General features: G+C 42.2%; 1 protein-coding gene across 1 annotated transcript in view; it reads left to right on the top strand.

The window, feature by feature from the left end:
* Positions 1-14,198: 14,198 nt before the first annotated feature.
* The window catches only part of LOC135550601 (neurite extension and migration factor-like), a 39,810-nt gene continuing 34,241 nt past the window's right edge, over positions 14,199-19,767 (top strand). The window contains exon 1 of the mRNA XM_064981568.1: positions 14,199-14,679. The gene's annotated coding sequence lies outside the window, so the exon portion shown is untranslated. The remainder of the gene's footprint in view (positions 14,680-19,767) is intronic.

The raw sequence follows: 19,767 nt of genomic DNA, 5'->3' as shown, positions 1-19,767 counted from the left end.
CGGTAGCACTCAGAACTTACTGAAAGAGCATGGAGCTCACCCACACTCTTCATGAAAGCAATCACTACCAAGAAAGCCACCTTAAGGGTTTCAGGGAAGCAGACTCCAACGGTTCAAAAGGCGGCTTTGCCAAAGCTGCCAAGACCACATCCAGATCCCAGCTCGCCATTGAGTGGATCCTAGCTGGACGCAGGCGACAAACCCCTTCATAAACCTGGAGATCAAGGGCTGGTGCCCCACTGGCCTGTCCATCCACCCCACATGGCAGGCAGATATAGCGGCCAAATACCCTCTGTGTTGAGGCCCTCATCCACGCAAGACTGCAGATATTGGAGGACATACTGTACACCACATAACTCGGGCACAACCTTAATACTAGTGCACAAAGAGCAGAACCGCCGCCAGCGCAACTGGTATGCCGCGGTTGTAGCCGGTGCCCCTGCGATCTGCATGGTGTACATTACACCCTCCTGTAGTCCTAACATGGACCATTGGTGCCGTTCAGCGGCCAAGCCCACAGACTGAGGCAGTACGGTCTCAGGTGCCACAAAGTTCCCCCGGCCTCAGACAGCAAGGTGTCCCAGACAACCGGGACAGGAGAAGGCTGAACCAGGGTCGTCTGGGCCAGTATGGGGCCACCAGCAGCAGACGATGCTCCGTCATCCTGGTACTGACAAGCACAGCCTGGATCTGGAGAAAAGGGTGGAATGCGTAAGCTCCAGCTCTGGCCAATCGTGAGCCAGAGCATCCAAGCCCAGAGGCCCTGGTGGCTCCGTCATGGAGTACCACAGGGGGCAGTGTGCATTGTCCATGGAGGCAAACAGGTCCACCTGCACCCTCCCGAACTTGTCCCACAGGTGCTGCACCACCTGGGGATGTAGGCTCCAGTCCCAAGGTGGCAGGCCCTCCATGGAGAGAATATCCGCTGCCACATTCAGGATGTCAGGTACGTGCGCGTAGAGACACTAGATGGCCCTGAGCCCAGAGAAGGAGCTCCCGTGCCATAAGATGGTGGGACCTCAGTCCACCCTGATGGTTGATGTAAGGCACCACTGTTGCGTTGTCTGTTCTCACCAGGACATGTCTTCCCTTCAGATGTGGAAGAAAAGACTGCAGGGCCAGCAGTACAGCTCGGAGCTGTAGTGTATTTAATGTGCCTGCCACTCCAAGAGAGTAGCCAACTGTTAGGAATATTATGACTAATGACTAAACAATATCTACATTTTAAATAGAACTATAACAAATGAAACTTATACTCTGTTTTTATTAATATATACAATATTAATTCATAAGGGAGGGATTGTGGAGCATGAAACGGGGTAATTAAATAAATACCATTCCAGCCAGGTTGGAGAGGACTGGAATTGTGGGTTTTTAAGTAAGCAAAAAGGGTCGTTAACCTATGGTTGAACCGACTCAACTCAGCTCTGGGATGTTCAGATAAGGCAGTGTGTGTTTTCTTAGGTTTTCCATTAGCTGGAACTGTCTGCTGAATGGTGATGGATGAATACTTTAGAAGTTTAATCTTGAATTAACTGTGTGCCTGGAGTAAGAGAGCAAGGGGTTGGGAATAAACTTTTCAACTTTGTTGGGTCCTGGTCGATAGGAGGAAGGACAATTTATAGCCTATGATGTCATATTTTGTATATAAACTGTTGTTCGTGGTTTCATGGCAGCGCGCTCTGAGAATAAATACTATTATCTATTTTTGATAAGACTGGTCTCTGTCTATTTTATGCAATTAAGAATCTTACAAATTCTCATAAAATGGACTAAGTGAATTCAATTAATGAAAACATATTGGAATTATGAAATGACATTAACACCAACAGCCGCTGGCTGACCTTCCCTTGGTCTCACCTCCCCAGCCAATCTGGGAGGCGTCTGTGCTGACCAGCTCACCGCGGCACATCCTCAGCATCTCCACCCCACCTGAGAGAAAGAAGCGATAATGCCACCTCAACAATGCCCTGAGGTACTGTGCGGTCACCCGCAGCTGGCAGTGACGGTGGCGCTTCGGGTGCAGCCAGTGGCAGTTGAACCACCGTTAGAGGCTGGATATGGAGCAGGCCCAGGGGAATCAGCAATGAGGCCGCCGTCAGCAACCTCAACAGGCGTTGGCAGGTCAGGGCAGATACCACCCGCCCCTGCCGAAAGTGGTCGAGGCAAGATAAGACCGCCTGGAACCTTCTGGTGGGCAGGCATGCTCTCATGAGGACTGAGTCCAGTTCCATGTCGATGGCCACCCTCTGGGTGGGCGTCAAGACGACTTCTTGTAGTTTACAGTAATGCCCAGCCCGTCAATGAGGGTCAGGGGCATCTCTGTCTGACAGGATCTAGGTCCTTGTCGGGGCACAAATCAGCCAATCATCCAGGTAATTGAGAATCAACCATCCTCGGTAGGTGAGATTTGCCAGGAGAGCATCCATGCACTTTTTGAAAGTAGAACAAGCCAGTCGACAAGTTGTTTAAGGTAAATTACAGTTTGTGGCAGCAAGAGCCACCATACTAATGGATGCACAGAGAGTCATAGTGTAACGCTAACAAAACACAAGTACGACAAACCACGGGCAGAAGATACAGACAAAATGCGCACAGTGAGATGAGCACTCAAGAGGAGGGGCTGGCCATGTAGCCAGCTGCTCCAGGCTGCAAACAGTTGGGGAGTATACTTCCACACAGGATATTACACTTACCAGTGACTTACCAAGCGAACTTCAGAAAGTTTGTACCTCAAATCATACGGACGTCTGCCGAGAAAATGAAAGAGAACGTGTGTCGTGGCCATGGGGTCTATATATAGGGGCGAACCCCAGCCGTGACACAGGTGTACATGGGAGTAAATCTGTAAATCCTCACCTCGAATGTATCCATCCGCCGCGGAGTGATATCAATTTATTGTAGTGATCCAATATAGTGAAACAACATGAATTTCCCCAGAGTTGATGCCTTCAAAAAGACGCCTTCACTATTGCTCTCTATATGCTATTTTCACATGCCCCATAAATCACAAATTCAAACCAATCTTCGGGTAATTAATATTTCCAGAAATTAAAACTAAATACCAGAACATGTTTGAATATGCCAACTTGTCTTGTCAATAAATGCTTTAGAAAGAACCCATTACATTAGAAGTGTATCGACAAAAATGCTTACTATTGAAACAACTCAGTATTTTTTTAACATGGTTCCAGTAATGAAAATAAAAATATATTTCAAGTAGATCACCTGATCTAGTTAAACAAATATCTAACCTCTTGAGGAAAATAGACTCATCACTCATTGCCCTTTGGAAAACGTCAGAAGGTGTTGGTTCTTCTTTCGGGAGTGCTTTCGAAAATTAGTTTAGTTTTAGATTAGATATATTAACGCCATGTTGCAGTCTTAGGGTGCCATATTGCCTGGCTTAGAGGAATTTGCACATGCATCTGAGACCGCAGTCATCCCAGTGGCAGCTGGCATTAGACAATAGGCAGCAGAGTAAATAGTCATGTTGGTATCCCTCTCTCTGCCTGCCTGACTGCGTCTCTACTGACAGACAAGTACCCCCGATCATCTGGAACCTTAGCTGCTGTTGTGTAGCACCACTTTACGCCACTAATTACGTTTTCAGAAAGAATACTAGTACTGGTACTCTCTTCACAACTGATGAGTTGTTGGTTTGAAGGTTGTGGACATTCTCATATTTTCACCTGAAAGCTGTGTGTGTGTGTGTGTGTGTGTGTGTGTGTGTGTGTGTGTGTGTGTGTGTGTGTGTTGAAACATCTGATTTGGACTAGTGCCACATGAGAAGAAGACTGCAGGATCATCCTAGGTTGTGTCCTTCAGAGTTGAGCTTGCCAAATGATCAGTGAGGGGAAGGAAGGTTACTCTTGTGGTTTGACTAATTGGTAAATGCTAATCTAATGCAAGGCCATTGATACTGATTGAGGGCAATGAGAGGGCAAACAGTTCCCTGTCACATACCACAAACTATACTCTAACTACCATACATGTTTTTTTATGAATTAAAATTCATGTTTTTTTTACAGTTTTGTGAAGGATGTCTGCTCAAGAAACAGTTGTTTGTATGTCCTTTTCAAACAGGTATTAGAGCTGTTGATGGCATCCCCAGGGGTGATTGGCATAGTTTGTAACAGCAGTGTGGGAGTTATATTGCTTTTCAAAGCACTCTGGTGATGCGAGAAAATTATATTCCTGACATATACAGCAAATGTATGTCTAATTTCTTGTCAAATTTCTCTGTAATTATTTGAATTTTATGAATGTTCATTGTATTGAAAAAGACGGGGACAGAATCTCAAGAAGGTGGGAAGTATTTTTCATGGTGTGAGATTGTGTGATAAATCCGTAGAACTCCTCGTCAAATTAGAGGGACAAATGAAGATTGACGACAGACCATTAACACGATAGAATGTGCCCAGGGCTCCTGTGGCCCCTGTCAGGCGGTAGCTCCTAAACGATTAACACCATACTGTATGTGGGTGAAAAGCCTGTGAATAAAGCTCTGTGCTCTGTTTCAATAGAATGTCTTAATTTGGCCTGAAAGACAATCACACAGACAACCTAGATCTAAACCATTTACTTTCTATTTCGCCTTTGTATTTTCATTCGCATTTAGTTGAATGTATCTTTAAATATATTAAAGTCTCAATGTATGGTTCACCTTATGCATGGTGTAGGTAGAGAATGAGAGAGATAACGAGCATGTTTCTGTGTCAGGGAATAACAACTTCTCTTTTATTGAGATCTATTCAAGAGGTGACCAGCATGATGCCTGGCATGTTTTGATCTACAGACAGTGAAAGGCCAGTTCCAGATGTCATGATGAAATACACAGAATTGGCACCAAAACTGCATCACCCATGACAACCTCTCCCCTGGCTGCATGGCTGAGGAGCCAGCTTAGCTTAGTTGTCCCTTGGCAGGGGCTGGTTCCTCTCCGAAAGGTTGCTGAATCGTAGACAACAGCTGGTTTCTTACAGAAAAGCCATTTCAATGTTACTCTTATTTGCTGTGTATTGTCTAATTCAGCCCCTTCCCTGTCACTTAATGTAGGGTCTGGCTTTCAAATTGTTCACTTGCCTGTTAATTTGCTCAATTGTGACTGCAGGGTCGTTGGGTATCAAAGTGAAATGTACCCGGGATGTACAGTGCAATCGGAAAGTATTCAGACCCCTGAACCTTTTCCACATCTTGTTATGTTACAACCTTATTCTAAAATGGATTAAATACAAAAATGTCCTCATCAATCTACACACAATACCTCATAATGACAAAGAGAAAACAGGTTTTTAGAAATGTTTGAACATTTATTACAAATAAAAAACCTTATTTGTGTAAGTATTCAGACCCTTTGCTATGAGACTCGAAATTGAGCTCAGGTGCATCCTGTTTCCATTAATCATCCTTGAGATGTTTCGAACAACTTGACTGGAGTCCACCTGTGGTAAATTCAATTGATTGGATGTGATTTGGAAAGGCACACACCTGCCTACATAAGGTCCCACAGTTGACAGTGCATGTCAGAGCTAAACCAAGCCATGAGGTGGAAGGAATTTTCCGTAGAGCTCCGAAACAGAATTGTGTCTAGGCACAGATCTGGGGAAGGGTACTAAAAAATGTTTGCAGCATTGAACCTCCCCAAGAACACAGTGGCCTCTATCATTCTTAAATGGAAGAAGTTTGGAACCACTAAGACTCTTCCTAGAGCTGTCCGCCTGGCCAAACTGATCAATCGGGAGAGAAGGGCCTTGGTCAGGGAGGTGACCAAGAATACGATGGTCACTCTGACAGAGCTCCAGAGTTCCTCTGTGGAGATGGGAGAACCTTCTCTGCAGCACTCCACCAATCAGGCCTTTATGGTAGAGTGGCCAGAGAGAAACCACTCCTCAGTAAAAGGCACATGACAGCCCATTTGGAGTTTGGCACACCTAAGAAGACTCAAGGCTGTAGTCGCTGCCAAAGGTGCTTCAACAAAGTACTGAGTAAAGGGTATGAATACTTATGCAAATGTGATATTTCAGTTTTTTAATTTTATACATTTGAAAAAATGTATACAAATCTGTTTTTGTTTTGTCATTGTGTGTAGATTGATGAAGGACATTTTTTTAAACTAAATTTTAGAATATGGCTGTAACGTAACAAAATGTGGAAAAAGTCAAGGGGTCAGAATACTTTGCGAATGCACTGTATATTTAAAGAGAGTGGATGCCCCACTGGCCACAAACGGGTTAAATCAACATTGTTTCAATGTAATTTGTTAACATATTGTGATGTGGAATTTATCTGGAATATACATTGGATTTGAAAAAGGTAATCAACTGTTGTTTTGAGGGTGAAATTTCAACCACAGGATTATGTCATCATGGTAACCAATTTTCAACATAGACAAACAAATCTTCTATAATATATGTTGAATTTCTACATTTGAGACGTCAGATCTTCAAAGTTATATCCACTATAGGCTGGGCAGCACCTCCTACTGGGGAGTTGATTTATCTACAGCTATCCATTTGATCTCCCATTCAGGGTTTTAACCAAGTCCTGCCTAGCTTTGATATTTGTCACTAACTATTACCAATGTGCTATCTTGAGAATGATTATTGAGAGATCTCTAAATAACTAAATAGATTCACTATTGCTATCAAAGTCATTCCAAAGGGTAGGTTAAACAGAGCAATTTAAATGAAACCAAACTTTATTAGTCATGTGTCATCAGGGATAAAATGTAGGTCTACAGCGATTTGTTTAAATTCAACCCATAGTTCAACTAAAATTGACAATACATATAGGAAAAGGGTTCAAGTTTTGGTTGATTTCGAATTGTGTTTGGTTGTCAACGCAACCAAATGTCAAAATTTGAAGATGTATATTTTGTGCATATGACTTAGTCTGGGTTTAATTCCAGTTTTTCTATAAACAAATAATTGATATATTGGATTCACGTCTCCGGCTCAACCAAATATCTAAGTTAAAGGATAGGACTAAATCAAACTTTATTTAAAGTTCATTTCAAATTAGATTAGATTTAGTCCTATTCTTTAACTTTGGTTGAGATGGAGACATCCAACATGTAAATTATTAGTTTGTAGAATGACTGGAATTAAACCCAGACTAAGTCATACGCACAAAAGATACATCTCCTTAAAATGTTGACATTTGGTTGTGTTGACAACCAAACACAATTCAATATCACTTTTGCAATACAGTAAATGTCCTAATGTTATCTTACTTATTCAACGTTAAAATGAGTAACACGTCCATGGCCACTTTTTCAGGTTACTGTAATTGTCTTATGTAATCATAGAAAGCTTGCATGTTAAGATGGCATGCAAAGGGTGCAGTTCTGTGGAGACCTTGTAATTGCTATAATAATAATATGTGCAGAATCTCCAATCTGTTGTAATGTAATCTTATTTGCAATCCAGGAAATTTGGTTGTGATATTAGATAAAGCACAAATATAACACATTTTATAACGCTTTTGTAATATAGTAAATAACCTAAAGTTAAGACTGTTTTGCAAACTAATGTAATATTCAACCGTAAAATGAGTAAGACATCCATGGACAGATTATGACGTTACTGTAACTGTACATTTATTTTTATGTAAACATATAAAGCGTGCATGTTCAGGATGGCGTGCGTGCATGCATAGGTGTCACAGGTCTGTGGAGATATTCACAATTGCTGTAATAATCTGTGCAGAATCTCGAACAACATTGATCACTTGCAACATGTACTTTTAATGTAATCTCAACTGTAATCCAGGTCATTTGGTTCTGCTATTAGATGAAGCACAGTGATATCACAATCTGTGGTATAAAATAAAACAATTCCCATTTATAAACTTTGCTGTGTTTTTAAATGGTTGAATGTGTAGTGGTAACACATTTAGATGACAACTAAACCAAAAATCAGACATTGTTTTTCCATTGGAATTTGATTTTGGATGGTTAACTCATTGTTCAATTCCAAAACTTCTGGCTGTCTTTTTTAGTGGGTGAATAAAGGTTGAAATACTTTTGGTCAAAGTCTCAACCAAATATTACCCACATTTCCACATTGAAATGATGTGGTGTGCCCAGTGGGGCTTTATCATTCAACTTAATTATGGAAAAAATACATACTCTCAATAAATACAAGCACCCACTGTAGCATCTGTGAATGTATTCAATACATTCTTTAACATTTAAATTCTATTATGTTAATTTCAAATATCCTAAATTAATCCTGAACATCATATCTTGACAGTAGCATTTGGCGGTATATGTAACTCAGTCTTTTGTATAATAAAATGCAGCACAGCAGCCTAAATTTCGCTGCTGCTGGATATTTTAATGAAACCGTTTTAAGTCTTGTGTATAGAACTCTGTGTGGAGATTAATTGGTTTTGTGAAAAGGGAGGGACGGCTCTTGCGGAAAACAAAGACAAAACACAATTTTTAAAAACAAATGACAAAAAGCCTGGCTCCTCAAATAGAATTAATGTAAGCAGCTTATTTGAAATGCTTCCGAATCACCTCAGCATCCGAGTGGAATTGTGTTGCTAACTTTTCTGTTCCTTAATGACAGTAAAACAGAAAAGAGCTTATTTTGTCAGATTATGTCAGTGTGCTGTGAGTTCCATCTCTGAATATGTTACATTTGTGCAATGAAACACTGGGCACCAGGAGCCTTACTAACACACTGGTCCTGTAGAAACTTGTGAATTGTCAGATTTCCATAAACCATCAACACTGAAAGCACATGGATATGCAAATAGCCTGGCTGGTTTCAGTGGGTCCAGGTCTGAGTAACCAAGGCTGGCTATACAGCACTTACAGTATTCCAACAACCAATGTAATATCTACATAACAGGGCAGCTTCTGTGCCCATCCCATGTTAGTTCATTGTGAATTAAATGTTAGAAATGTATATTATTTATTTTTATAGGCAAGTCAGTTAAGAACAAATTCTTATTTACATTGACGGCCTACCCCAGTCAAACACAGACAACACTGGGCCAATAGCCTGCCACCTTATGGGACTCCCAATCACAGCCTGTTGTGATACAGCCTAGAATTGAACCAGGGTCTGTAGTGACACCTCTAGCACTGAGAAGCAGTGCCTTAGACCGTTGCGCCACAATGTAGGCATGATGTAAATGGAAAAAAAAACGGAATGTTTGTGCAAAACTGCATAATATGCTACAGTAGGAAATCTCCTTTGTAGAAAATGATAATGACTACAAGAGCCTTTTCTACAAAGGCGCCTGTATGGACACTGTGTATTGACAATACCCAGGGTCAGAGCTCACCTGAGTCCCACCTCCTGTAACAACTCCTGATACTCCAGTCATAACGAGCTTTAGGTTCACCAGTGTCACCTGACTGCTGTAGCCCTCACTGTCTGTCTGTCTGAACGCTGTGTTTCTAAGAAATGTAGACGGATTAACCCTCATTATTACAAAATAACCCCTCTGGATGGGGTATGGAACTCTGCAGCTCCAATCTTTTTCTGATTATACTAGTTAATGAGCATAAGAGACAGGAAAACTCTCTGGCCTATCATATTTTATTCCTGGACTAACCACCCTGAAAAATAAATACATATACTGAATGCACCCTTTGTTTTATTGAGTGTGACGTTTCAAACAGAAGGTCTTCGTCAGTCTTTAGTTCCACTCTCTATTCAAATTCTACAAAGGGGCATAAACCAACAGAGATTACTCTCGTTATACTGGTACTTGAACATAATAGATATATGACATGTAATATTTAAAATGGCAGTATAAAGAGTAAGTTGCTGTTAAACGTCTAGTCGCGTCTGAAGCCTTCAGGGTTAACTGCATTAATATCTGTGGAAAGTTTAGATCACTAAGGATTAGGGACATGGTAACCAGAGGGTGGCCTGTTTAGAGCTCACTTATTGGTGAAATAGTTGTGGTGGGGGAGTTTACATGTAGCCCTATAGTTTAACAAATGTATTAAACAATAAGTGGATGTTGCTTATATGAATTTCCACAAGACATAACCTTAGGAAAATGGGACCTGAATTGTTTGGGTTTGTAACTTAATCGACGTAATAAGAGAGTGGCTTGCGAAAGTATTCACCCCCTTGGCATTTTTCCTATTTTGTTGCCTTACAACCTGGAATTAAAATAGATTTTTTTTGAGGTTTGTAATCATTTGATTTACACAACACTTTGAAGATGCAAAATATATTTTATTGTGAAACAAACAACAAATAAGACAATAAAACAGAAAACTTGAGCAAACTCAATACTTTGTTGAGCTGCCTTTTGCAGCAATTACAGCTGAAGTCTCTTGGGGTATGTCTCTATAAGCTTGGCACATCTAGCCACTGGGATTTTTGCCCATTCTTCAAGGCAAAACTGCTTGAGTTCGTTCAATTTGGATGGGTTCCGCTGGTGTACAGCAATCTTGAAGTCATAGCCTAGTGGTTAGAGCATTGGACTAGTAACCGAAAGGTTGCAAGTTCAAATCCCCGAGGTGACAAGGTACAAAATCTGTCGTTCAGCCCCTGAACAGGCAGTTAACCCACTGTTCCTAGGCTGTCATTGAAAATAAGAATTTGTTCTTAACTGACTTGCCTACTTAAATAAAGGTTAAAAAAAATACAGCAGATTCTCAATTTGACTAGGCCATTCCAAGACATTTAAATGTTTTCGCTTAATCCACTCGAGTGTTGCTTTAGCACTATGCTTAGGGTCATTGTCCCGCTGAAAGGTGAACCTCCGTCCCAGTCTCAAATCTCTGGAAGACTGAAACAGGTTTCCCTCAAGAATTTCCCTGTATTTAGCGCCATCCATCATTCCTTCCATTCAGACCAGTTTCCCAGTCCCTGCTGATGAAACACATCCCTACAGCATGATGCTTCCACCATCATGTTTCACTGTAGGGATGGTGTTCTCAGGGTGATGAGATGTGTTTTTTTCTGGACACTCTTCTGTAAAGCCCAGCTCTGTGGAGTGTACAGCTTATAGTGGTCCTTTGGACAGATACTCCAATCTCCGCTGTGGAGCTTTGCAGCTCCTTCAGGGTTATCTTTGGTCTCTTTGTTGCCTCTGATTAATGCCCTCCTTGCCCAGTCCGTGAGTTTTTGTGGGCGGCCCTCTCTTGGCAGGTTTGTTGTGGTGCCATATTCTTTCCATTTTGAAATGATGGATTTAATGGTGCTCCGTGGGATTTTCAAAGTTTCGTATATTTTTTTATAACCCAACCCTGATCTGTACTTCTCCACAACTTCTCCAACTGTTCGGAGCGCTCCTTGGTCTTCACAGTGCCCACTTGCTTGGTGGTGCCACTTGCTTAGTGGTGTTGCAGACTCTGGGGCCTTTCAGAACAGGTGTATATATACTGAGATCATGTGACAGATCATGTGACACTTAGATTGCACACGGGTGGACTTTATTTAACTAATTATTTGACTTCTGACGGTAATTGGTTGCACCAGATCTTATTTAGGGGCTTCGTAGCAAAGGGGTGAATACATATGCACACATCACTTTGCTGTTTTTTATTTTTTTGAATTTTTTAACAAGTTATTTTTTTAATTTCACTTACACAAAATAGTCCAAATTGGTTATGTCCATTACATGAAATCCAAATAAGAATCAATTTAAATTACAGTTGTAATGCAACAAAATAGAAAACACAGGGGGTGAATAAATTTGTAAGGCACTGTATATAATATGAGATTATTGTTGTCAGTCATTATATGAATCGATAGACAATCAGAAATGTGTAATCGCTGAGATACAAGGATACATTTTTTCTTGCTCATTAATTCCTTTCTCCCTCTGCATCTGTAATCTCAGAAGCGACTGCTCCCTCAGTGAAGGCTTTGTTGTGCCCCCATCCCAGTGCTGAGCAGGTTTAAAGACCCAGTTTAAAGCTGCCACTGTAAAGGGCCAGCCGCCCACTCACAGTCTGTGTAACTCTGTGGGATAATGAGGAAGGGAGAACCAACACTTAGTTGGGCAAAACAGTATCATAACAACAGTATGGCAGTATTAAACAAAGTTCCCAACAGGGATAGGCCACTACACAGGGCATGATATAACAAGAGCACCTGCAGCATCTGGGGTAGAGAATATAGCAGATGTTTGAGTGGTGCTTTTCGGTAAATTAAATATGGAGAAGGTTAGTGGGAAGGTTGCCCATAACCCCAAATTCCCAGTCTGCCAGCAGGGCTTGCTTCTTGTTATCCATATCTCTCATAAGATATTTCACAAGGAGTATCATACTCAGACAAAATAGACTGATTATATCAGTGTCTAAGCTATGCAGCATACAACTAAAATTAATTATGACATTAATTAATACAATTTCAGTGATGATTGATTTCAAACTGAAATTCGGGTCTCTCTGTCAACAGTCAGAATTGAGTCTTTTGTAAGCCTCTTAAGTCAATTAAATGTTTTACCTTACTGTATGTGAGCTCCAAAAGTATTGAGAGAAATACGCTTTTGCTGTGCATATGGAACATTTCGGGGATCTTTTATTTCAGCTCATAAAACATTAGACCAACACTTTACATGTTGCGTTTATATTTTGGTTCAGTATATATAACTACTGCTGTACATATACTGACAGACTGACCAGGTGAATCCAGGTGAAAGCTATGATCCCTTATTTATGTCACTTGTTAAATCCACTTCAATCAGTGTGTAGATGAAGGGGAGAGAAGGATTTTTAAGCCAACACTGCTGGGTTTTTCACACTTAACAGTTTACCGTGTGTATCAAGAATGGTCCACCACCGAAAGAACATCCAGCCAACTTGACACAACTGTTGGAGTCAACATGGGCCAGCATCCCTGTGGAACACTTTTGACACCTTGTAGAGTCCATGCCCCGCTGGGCAAAAGGGGGGGAGGGGTGTGCAACTCAATATTAGGAAAGTGTTCCTAATGTTTGGTATACTCAGTGAATATTAACATATTGTAATCATGTCTAAAAATGGGATACAAGGGATGTGTCATTCTCTGCACAATATGTTTTTCTCCTCAAACTGCCACTGCAGGTTATCAGAACTGCCAGTTCAGTTCTCTTGGTGTTATTTCTAGAAAATATGTATCATGTGGTTATAGTGAGTCAGGCACCATTGATGAGGAGAGCTCAGGTGCATTCATGTCAAATCTCAAGGATACCTGGGAAAAGGCTGCTCAAATGAAAAGTTGGTAGTTAGAGGAAGGGTTAGCAGCTAGATTAGTATGGAGTGCTCTTATGTGACAAATGAAAAACACTTTGTTCACTTAACTCGAGGATCCTGCAGCCTCTCCAAAATGTAATCATAATTGCAGGTCTAGGTGGTCGACAATGATTATCGTCTGAGTTGAAGAAGAACTTAAAGATTAAAATGATCACATCCACGATTTGCCAGATTCTCCTGCATCTCTTTTGATTTGAGAATATGAATAGTTAAATCAGCCTGTCTCCGTACCTTTAACTAGATGGATCCATGCCAAGAAAGCCCTACTTTGGATGATTTTTAGGAGCAGCATATTCTCAGAGAGTGAATAAGAATATAGCTCACCTGCAATTTATATTTATCCCCAAATGCCATTCTCTTACAAGGTTGGACATCTCTAACTCACATGCCCAGTTCCTTGAAAGTGGCCAGCCCAGGTTATTTTGGTTTCACCTTGCATTTAATTGTGCAGAAAACTGTTGTCCCATGACTGTCAGATTCTGGCCCTCTAGGACTGGAGTTGCACCTGGGGAAAAGGGTGCAATTGCAGCCCGCAATTCGTGGCGTTGCTGCATGTGGGCATTTCTGCATCTGCAGGAACCCCTCTTTTTATACTTCAATTGGTCCATTTTTAAGCTAGGACTGTGGTACACAGGCGGGAGGTGGGGCCACTCCAGTACAGTAGGCAATGCAGGGCGGCATTCATGCAGGAACCAATGGGATGCTCGAGGTAGGGTGCACATGCAGGAACGCCCGAATTGCAGGCTGCAATCATGCTTTTCATGTTAGGAAGAATTGTAAAACTCTAATAAATATAATCCATCCAATTTATAAGCCCATAAACTAGGTTCCAGGTTTAGCTAAATATACATTTTAAGAGAAGAGAGCTCTGCTTGTCATTTAACGTTTCAACGTGTGTGATGACATTGTAATAGCTATTTTCCTTGAGAACCAAACTGCACCGTTAAACTGGGCGCGTCAACGACGTAGAAGCGCGGTCACGAGTGGAATTTGTGGGCGCGCTCTTTATGGCAGGTCGCAAAAGAGGGGGAGCAAACTGACACGAGCCTGCCGTCGTTGTCAGGGACAGGGTGCATCTGGGGAAAAAAAATATATGGCATAACAATAGCAGCATCCAGTATCGGTATACATGAATCCAGGGAGCCTAATAGGAAATGAACATGGCCATGGCGCTTTATAAAACATGACCTACACATGACACATGGAATGGTCAAGATATTTTGTTTATTTCCTGGATTACAAAGAAGACTGTAGAATAAAATGGAGTGGTAGGGGGACCGAGGCGCGCTGTCTCCATCATAGGGAGGCGCGTCCACCTGCTGATACAGGGAGTCCGGGCTTGGGAAAAACATGGTGAGGTTGCTGCATTGAGGAGAAGATACAGTTTCCATCTGTCAAATAAACAACTGTGCAATTGAAATGCTGGCGACGGGAAAAGCGCAGCCAGTGTGAATATAGAGGTAAGTTAAATGTTGTACAGTAGCGAATATGGTTTTTCAGTTCAGGGAAACACTTGCGTGAAGAATATTCAACGTAGTCTGCAATTTCTTCATATGGCTTCATTCGAAATAAAAGGGGGCGGGTATTTCATGCATCACATTAGATCAACATTCATCTGTTGGGGAATGTGTATTTTAACATTGTATTTCATGCCTCACATTTGAACAACATTCATCTGTTGGGGAATGTGTATTTTAACCATGTATTTCATGTATTACAGTTACTTCACTTTTAAACTGAGAGGGACATCAATTGTTATAAAATGCATTAAGAGGCATCATTCCTTAAATGTTATGGTTTAAAAGTGATACCCTACATTGGAGCATTAGAGCACCTGCAAACTGCACCCCACATCCCATCCCCCAAAACAAACACACACACACACACACACACACACACACAGACACACAGACACACAGAGGCAATATGAGAATTGTCAGTACAGGTCGTGGACAACCTTTGCGGTATTTGGCAGTGCTTAGTTCAGTAAACAAGGTGCTTAAACTTGAACATTTCACTGAATAATGTGCTCCCCTTGGCATGAAATCGACCATTTCTCTGTGCTCCCAGATTCATTTATTTTCAGCATTGAGTTCCCAGCTTTTCATCTTCCCCTGTGGTTAGATGCTGTGTTCAATTTCAGTTCACATATGTATGTGACATAAGTTCAGACCGGCCACACTCAGAAATATACTCTCTTTGTGTACAATAATGACACACAAATTATTTCATTGTTATTATACTATTATTATCATTGTAAGGTTTCATCTATCCTACTTCTCACACGTATGGCAATAACATACTTCAAGCTCTCTGCTGGATTGAGGGGAGGGAGAGCTCAACTAGATGATTCACCCGCTTTCCAGAATAATGCCTGGATAAAGGGCTCCTACTCTCTTTAACTCAACAACATTCCTTTGTGAAATGGCTGGGGAATTGTTTATCAGGCTTAATTATGCACAAGTGTTTATTTGAAATTGAAGGTTAATTCATTGGTTTTGGGAAATACGTCAGATAAGAGGACCAAACTAACCCTGTTCATTTAGTTCAGAGTATCCCCATTAAGAGGCCCTGAACATCCTTTCATTTGATCAGGTCTGTATATCAACTCAAGCATGGTTCCTGCTAAAGCCTACCTATCCCAGTGCCAGACCTAGTGCGCGTCCTTTACTGTCCCAAGGGGTTGTGTTACCCCAGGTCGCTCCATTGAGGCAATAAGGTTTCTAAGTCATTTTGAAGAAATATGCTGGTCATTTTCCCATGCATCAATTCCTCTTTCCTTTCCTGGTCCTCCCATCCCATCTCTCCTCATGTGATTGAGGAGGCATGTTCAGGGTGAGACAACAACAATCCTCTTAATGTATCCTCTGTCCCACCGTTCTATGGGTTTTGTCTTCCTTACTTCAGCAGCCCAAGGTTCTCAGCCAAAGAGAGAGCAGGTTTCTGAAGGCTGGGCTGCACACAGCACTGCATTGTGTTTGTCTGAAAGTAGTGCCAGAGGGGGAGGAGTGAGGCTGCCTGGGAGGTTGGGTGAGGGGTTGTACCAATACCTGGGCAGATGTCACACTGATTTAACACATTTCAGTCTTCTATATAGGACCCTGTATGTATGCTATCAACTTGAATTTCACCCCTGTTAAAATGGCTATACAGAACATGAACAGAAATGTTTTCATACGATTTAACCTGTTGAATAGTGGGCAAGTACCCTTGCACATTGACTCGCTGCCAGTACCCCCTGTATATAGCCTCGTTATTTTATTGTGTTACTATATTGTACATTTATTTTATTTAGCATTTTCTTATTCTGCATTGTTGCTTAAGGGCTTGTAAGTAAGCATTTCACAGTAAGGTCTCTATACCTGTTGTATTTGGCACATGTGACAAATACAATTTGATTTGATTTGAAATGCTATTGTGCCTGGTTTTCTCTCATTCATTCCCTCAGAGAGCGCCCCCTCCCTCCCTCAGTACTGCACCGTTGCGGTGACTGCGGCGCTGCTCGGCGTCAGAGGGAGTGGAGGCAGTGTGCTGTAATTAACAGAAAGGTAACAACCCCGGGAGACGGGTGGCTCAGCCCCTTTTGATTGCTTTCATGACTGCAGGGAAAGAGTCTGAGCCGAGCTTCCTCTCTAGTGGGACAGACAGACAGACAGACAGACATACAGACACAGACAGACATTAGAGCAGAGCAGAGTGCTGAGCTCTTTAGCTGCCCATGCTGGGCCTGTTTCATTCACAATGCTCCTCTATCATTCTCACAGGCAGGCAGATACCAACCCCACTGCTGTGGTCCTGGACTACTCTTGTCTGTATCTTTTTTGGTAGCTCCTCCCTTGCTGTATAAAACACTCAAAACACCCATAGGGCATGAATAGGGCAACAGTGACTTGTATATTTTGTAAGGCCTCCAAGCGTGAGAGAGTTAGTAGAAGCGAAGACAGTTTTGCATCTCTTCCTTTAGAAAAAAGCTTTTTCTCTCAGCTTTGGTTGCTAAATAACCTACTACCAATGTCTCTTAGCTGAGGACTCATGCACGCTCTATTATTAACAAATATGTGACAAATGGCTTTGATTCACAGGGAGATTGAGGGGGGAGGTGTTGATATTGTAGGGTGAGTACATGTTGCCATTGTGGGCTGCTGCAGAATGTCAGGCTGTCCATCAGACGGGGCCCTGTTGCCGTCGTTGTGGAGCCATGTACTCAGAGAGGCTTGGCAAAGACAGGTCCTGGTGAAAGCAGCAGCACAGAGGAATAACAGGAGGCTTTTGTGTTCCTCTCCCCCTTGAAGCTGGAGCCTCCGGTTTAATGCACTAGAGCTGTGTAGGGGGAGGAGTCGTTCAGCCAACCATTAATGACCTTGGTCATCAGAAAAGTTCCAGACGAAAATAACAGCAAGGTTTTACGTTTCTATTTGGATAGGGTCCGTGTTTTCAGAGGTATGGCAGTTATGTTCTGTCTCTCACAATCAGATACCTCAGAATATCGGTTAACCTCTCAGGTCAACCTCTCAGTAAATGAGCATACTCTACAGTCTCTCAGACCATTTTCTAAATGACATGTTGTATTGATACATAGGTCAAGGTTCAGCGGTGCATGGGTCAGAGGTTTGATAACCCTTTTTAAGTGGGGTAAGGATAAAACCTTTTACTCGTTGTTCTGCAACACCTAAGGGGAAGACATTCATCTTATTTTCAACCTTACCTTGCATTGAGCATATGATAAACAAAATGCAAATATTTCTTCTCCCACAAAGATATTGACGGCATAGACATTTACCTTTATGTACTGTAATTCTGTCAGTGATATTTGCATAACGCTTTTAATAACGATTAACTGATATTCCTCAAATTCCTTCCTTCTCCAGCCTCGTGGACATACAGTACAATCGAACCATGGTTCACAATACATCCATTATTCAGATAAATCTTTAAGGCTTGAAGAAGAAGAATTACTTTCAGCTGGTTTTCCCTTCTTCCATAACTCCTTGTCTGGGGGATCGTCTAATCCGTCTAGTTTCAGTCTTAAGCAAGGCTCTAATGCTGGATAAATATTAATCACATTTTTAATAAAAGGAGTTTGCTGAAGAAGCTGCTGTCAGGCCTGTCCGTCAGGGGAAGTGAGGTAAAGCCTAGTAAACAGCCCTGCCCTGCTCAAATCAATGGCTGTTTACTAGGCTTTGTACTGTCCTGCTCCTGGCCCACTCAAGAGTTCTTATTATTATCTTTATTCAGCTATATTTTTGTTTGGAGAGACGACAAGAGAAATCATACAAAGACCTCCCACAAAACCAAAGGGTGGGAATTAAAGGAGCTACAATATTGAACAACAGTTATACACTACATGACCAAAAGTATGTGGACACCTGCTCGTCGAACGTCTCATTCCAAAATCATGGTTCAACCATTGCTGCTATAACATCTTCTACTCTTCCTGGAAGGCTTTCCACTAGATTTTGGAACATCCTGCAGGGACTTGCTTCGATTTAGCCACAAGTTGGGCACTGATGGTGGGCGATTAGGCCTGGCTTGCCGTCGGCATTCCAATTCATCCCAAAGGTGTTCAATGGGGTTGAGGTCAGGGCTCTGTGCAGGCCAGTCAAGTTCTTCCACACCGATCTCAACAAACCATTTCTGTATGGACCTCGCTTTGTGCACGGGGGCATTGTCATGCTGAAACAGGAAAAAGCCTTCCCCAAACTGTTGCCACAAAGTTGGAAGCACAGAATCGTCTAGAATGTCATTGTATACTGCAGCGTTAAGATTTACCTTCAGTGGAACTAAAGGGCCCTAGCCCGAACCATGAAAAACAGCCCCAAACCATTATTCCTCCTCCAGCAAACTTTACAGTTGGTACTATGCATTGGGGCAGGTTCCCCTGGCATCCGCCAAACCCAGATTCTGCTGTCGGCCAGACAGATGGTGAAGCGTGATTCATCACTCCAGAGAACGTGTTTCCACTGCTCCAGAGTCCAATGGCGGCGAGCTTTACACCACTTCAGCCAACGCTTGACATTGCGGATGGGGATCTTAGACTTGTGTGCGGCTGCTCGGCCATGGAAACCCATTTCATGAAGCTCCCGACAAACAGTTCTTGTGCTGACATTGCTTCCAGAGGCAGTTTGGAACTTGGTAGTGAGTGTTGCAACCAAGGACAGACGATTTTTACACGCTATGTGCATCAGTGGCCCCGTTCTGTGAGCTTGTGTGGCCTACCATTCGCGGCTGAGCCGTTGCTGCTCCTAGACGTTTCCACTTTACAATAACAGCACTTACAGTTGACCCGGGCAGCTGTAACAGGGCAGAAATTTGACGAACTGACTTGTTGGAAAGGTGGCATTCTATGGCGGTGCCACATTGAAACTGAGCTCTTCTGTAAGAACATTCTACTGCCCATGTTTTTCTACAGAGATTGCATGACTGTGTGCTCGATTTTATACACCTGTTAGCAACGAATCCACTAATGAATGAAATAGTCAAATCCACTAATTTGAAGGGGTGTCCACATACTTTTGTATATATAGTATAGTTGCCCCCTGACAGTTCCA

Source organism: Oncorhynchus masou, chromosome 12 (genome assembly GCF_036934945.1).
Source record: "Oncorhynchus masou masou isolate Uvic2021 chromosome 12, UVic_Omas_1.1, whole genome shotgun sequence".
Taxonomy (NCBI): domain Eukaryota; kingdom Metazoa; phylum Chordata; class Actinopteri; order Salmoniformes; family Salmonidae; genus Oncorhynchus; species Oncorhynchus masou.
This window is presented reverse-complemented; position numbering and strand designations above follow the sequence as displayed.